At 35.9% G+C, this 4,618-nt stretch overlaps 1 long non-coding RNA gene across 2 annotated transcripts; it reads right to left on the reverse strand.

The window, feature by feature from the left end:
- Positions 1–6: 6 nt before the first annotated feature.
- LOC118745889 lies at positions 7–1,282 on the reverse strand. Of its 2 annotated transcripts, XR_004993730.1 has the most exons (4): positions 943–1,282; positions 788–886; positions 667–711; positions 7–247 (listed from the first exon to the last, which is right to left on the reverse strand). It is a non-coding gene; the product is annotated as an uncharacterized LOC118745889 (long non-coding RNA). The 2 variants fall into 2 exon arrangements; XR_004993731.1 differs by lacking the exon at positions 943–1,282 and having other exon boundaries at positions 788–926.
- Positions 1,283–4,618: the final 3,336 nt, after the last annotated feature.

The raw sequence follows: 4,618 nt of genomic DNA on the forward strand, positions 1-4,618 counted from the left end.
ATTTGCATTGCACTTGGAGCAACCGCGTTTCTTAATATTTAAACCAGTCATGCCCAACGTCGGCAGAACTCCATAAGCAAATGCCCTGCGCTGGCAGAATTCCATATGCAAGTGCCTTGCGCTGGGCATGACTGATTTGAACAATAAAACTCACCGAGCAATGTAGCTGGTATGATGTAGGGTTGAGAGCTATTGGTGACCAATGGTGTTCAGTGTGCTGTGGATGTCTTTGCAGATGTTTGGCAATCTAAAAGAAATAATTACATTATAATCAAATGAAACTGTTAACAATGGTTAAAGGCTGACTTCCAAGTTGGTATATTGCAAAGCATCAGCCTCGTTTATTTCTAAACTATAACTGATGGAAGTGACCACGACAGTCGGATCTACGTAACCGGAACGACCCAGATTTATATCTGGCCAAGGACTGTCACTCCAGCAACACTCCCTAAAAAGTCTTTGGGGAGTTTGTATGCTGTTACAACAACAACAACAACAACCAAATTGCCCAACTAAGTTCCAATTCGACGTTTGAACATGGTTGCGCTTATTGCACTTTTCCATTAGTTATATTTAGTTTAGAAATAAAAGAGGCTAATGCTTTGCAATATACCAACCTGGAACTCAGCCAAACTATGTTAAATTGGGAAACTTTAGTCTTCTTACCTTCAAGGTTCTGATGCCTTAAGTCTCCTGCTGATGTTTGGCTATCTATGGATATATAAAATATACATATATGTATTTAATAAAAGAAAAATTACATTTAATCAAATTAAATCGCTTCTACCTCCAAAATTTTTCGCGAAATTGATGTTTTTCTTCGCAGCCTACTAGAATCAAATTTGAAATTCGCTGTCAAATTTCGCCTGATTTTCACTTGCTCGCTCTAACGCATATAATTCTTATTAAGAGTGCGAATTCTTATAGCTACGTTGCTCTTACTTATGGAAACTTTTTTCGACAACTTTTGAGTGTGTGGGTGAGATGACAAAAAAGTTGGGTATGTGTTGGTAAATCCTCTGCCAGCCAAAAGTGGTGAAAAATCTGGTGAAACCGCGGGTTTCGTTCACTTCAAAACTGGTGAAAAATCTGGTGAACTTTGTATGGGCGGTGTGCAGATTTTCACCAGTTTCCCCCTGTACGTGTGAGCCTTGCATCACTGTCGCACTCATTCAGATACTTCCTAAGGAAAACATATAGCTGCATTGCCCACTTCAGCTGGCGCAGGGTTGCATTCTCTTCACAGCGAATTCAAAATAACCTTAAAAAGTTTAAATAAAAAATCTTAAAATTTTTTTGATTTTTATTTTGCAAAATTTATTTTTCAAAATGCATTGTTAACCTAATATACATAGTTAGTAATCCATATTATGAATAAAAATTACAATTAACATTAATAATAAAGATATTTTTACATACATATGTGGCTGCTTAATTGCTTATTATTACTACTACTCCTTTGTATATAGCAGTTTTCAAAAGTTGCAGATTTTCTATAAAAAAGTTAAGCGATTTTAACAGTATTATAATCAAAAGAAAGGTAATCGATTTACCTTTCTTTTAATATATATTGACAGTTGAAAATCATTTGTACTGGTTCATAAAAATTCAGTTTTGTTAGAACTTTGCAAAATGTGACTTTTTCACTTCTTACATATAATGTTTTCAAAAGTTGCAAAATTTCTATAAAATAGCTCACCGATTTTAACAATATTATAACCAAAAGAAAAGTAATCGATTTACCTTTCTTTTAATATATATTAACAGTTGCAAATCATTTGTAATGGTGCACAAACATTCAGTTTCGTTACAACTTTGCAAAATTTTACCACTTTTTCACTGCTTATATATAGCTGTTTACAAAAGTTGCAAAGTTTTTATGAAAACGTAAAGCGATTTTAACGGTGTTATAATCAAAAGAAAGGTAATCGGTTTACCTTTCTTTTGATATATATTAAGAGTTGCAAATCATTTATGGTGGTTCAGAAATGTAAGTTTCGGTTACAACTTTGCAAAATTTGACAAGTTGGACCTACACTTTGATGGTGCTCCTGGCGTTGAAGGTGCTGAGGGCGGAAGGTACCCATGGTGCTCCTGGCGGCGAAGGAGCTGAAGATAGAAGGTACTGGTGGTGCTCCTGGCGATGAAGAAGCTGAGGGCAGAAGGTTTTAATGGTGCTCCTGGCGATGAAGATGCAAGCGTAGAAGGTGCTGATGGTGAATCCCAAACCTGTAAACAAACAAAAATATCAATTCAAATTTATAAATATATAAAAAGTCTCAATACATACCTTAAGAATGTGACCAAGTCGCTGCTGTTTTGCAGTCTAAAAGAAGAAATTACATTATAATTAAATAAAATTGTTAAATACGTATCCTTACCTTCAAAATTTTCGCAAAGTGACATTTCTTCACCGTATGTATACTGTCATCAAAACTCCGATGCTTCTAACTTGCTCGCTCTAACGCATAGAATTCTTATTAGAGTACGAATTCTTATCGGGTATGTAGCTCTAACAAAGGGACATTTTTTTGACAGTTCGAACAAAAAATGTGTAAGTGTGTGGGTGAGATGACTAAAAAGTTGTGAATGTGTTTGTAAATCGTTTGAATTTCAGGGGAAAGTGGTGAGCCGTGGCTGGCAGGGCTGTTGCACTAGACAGCAGAATTGAACTCAATACTTGAACCGTGTAAAATCCGGTAATAGGTAAAAAACAGTGATTTGTAAGCAAATGTTGCCAAATTCCCATTTTCAAAAATAAAAACATGCGTACTAAATAGTACATATAATACAAACATATTGATATATGTATATTTCCTCAAAGAAAGACTATCGATAGTGGCCAACGACCATTCGATAGTGCAAAAAAATAGAACCATTCGATAGTATCGATAGTACCATCGATAGTTTTACAGCTCTAGAGTAAAAAGTCAGTTCAGTATCTATTGTATGAGAAATGTTTGCAAATGGCATTGTGTACAAATACAAGTGAGATATCTTAAACTATGTTCACATATCAATATTATCCTAATCAAAGCTCGTTTTTTAATCACCCCGTTTACACAGGCAAATCTCAGATTATTAGCCGTCAAATTTGTTGTGCTTGTTATTCTCACATCTCAATGAAGAGTTATGTTTCTTCTCTGTGCCAGCGTGATCACGTTTTTATGCTATAATAAGCAATATAAATATATTTTAACTTAACATTTTATTAAAAATACCTTTACAAACCTCTTTTCCTTGCTAGCGTACATTTTTGTTTACTTTTACATTTGGAATTTCTCCTCTTCTATGCAAAAACAGTCGATAAAACTAGGAGGGACACCGAAAAGTTATCGGTTTAATCTGAGATTATTTTATAATTACAATGCAATTGAAAAAAAACCTAATTAGTAAGGGGTTTTCAATGGTTTGCTTAACACTATAAAAAGGTGTCATCTTGACTGCAGTCAATTACTTTTCTAGAGGTTCCCACATCTTTAGGTCAGATCAATTTGCACGTGTTCAAGTAATAATTTAATACAATGTCAATTGTTAACGTACATAGTTTAAAATACAAACAGAAATATGTACATACGTATGTACACATCACATTTAATGAATTACAAACAATGCATTTTCTATGAAGAGTCATCAGCAGCATCAGCAGCCTTCCAAGCAGTTAAGCGCAAACGAAATCTTAAGATAAACAAAAATGAATATTAAAAATGTTTGCTTGGTGTTCTCTGGCCATCGCTGTTGATACTTTTGTTTGGCATGTGTAGAAACGAGGTACGCTATCAGCAGAAGCGTATGTTTCTACTTTATCTAACGACTCTTGTTGTTGACGGTGTGGTGTGGTAAAGTTGCTTGGAGATGGTTCTCTTGTAGTATATTGACTATCAAGCACCAGAAAATTTCCATCACGCATTCCATATGCCACCGATTGTCGTGTATCAATTAAAATACCTTCATCACAGCTTTTTGGTACTCCAGCAACTGGTGTGTCTATGGCGGAGTTATGTGGAGAAGTTGCATGACTAAAATCAATTTGCAATCTTTGAGAACTGGCTTGTTTGTTGCGAGCGCTATTGGCATCAAATGTATGCAAATTAGATTTCCAAACGAGCAACTGTTGAATACAGGAAACAATTTATATTATATAATTTTTTTACACACAAAGCAGAAATTACCTGTCGATCGTCGCCCGCGGAAGCAAAATGTCTACCATGTGGAGAGAAAGCGACGGCGCAAACTTAGTATGGCCAGTTAGTGAATAATTTTCCCGGCCATTTTGACCTGGTTCCGCTAAAGTGCACTACTACCGTGTATAAATTGTTCGACCTTCTAATAAATTAAGCAATCTTATTGTATCGTCATCGCCGCCAGTCACCAAGAAATTTCCACTTGGGTGAAATGCAACATCATTCTCCGGCGACGAATGCACTGTATTAGCTCGCCTTCGGCTATGTCAAATATCTTAACTCGGTTACAATTAAGTGCTAAAGCCACCAAATTACCGTCCGGATGCCACCAGATTACCGTCTGGATGCCATGCCAGCTGTCGTCCCATACCTCTTCCCCCGGTGAACGTTCCCACACATTTGCCTGAAAATGTATAGCAAATTCTTAACTTGTC

Source organism: Rhagoletis pomonella, unplaced genomic scaffold (genome assembly GCF_013731165.1).
Source record: "Rhagoletis pomonella isolate Grant_MI unplaced genomic scaffold, Rhpom_1.0 Rhpom_scaffold_00009, whole genome shotgun sequence".
In the NCBI taxonomy this organism is placed as follows: Eukaryota; Metazoa; Arthropoda; class Insecta; order Diptera; family Tephritidae; genus Rhagoletis; species Rhagoletis pomonella.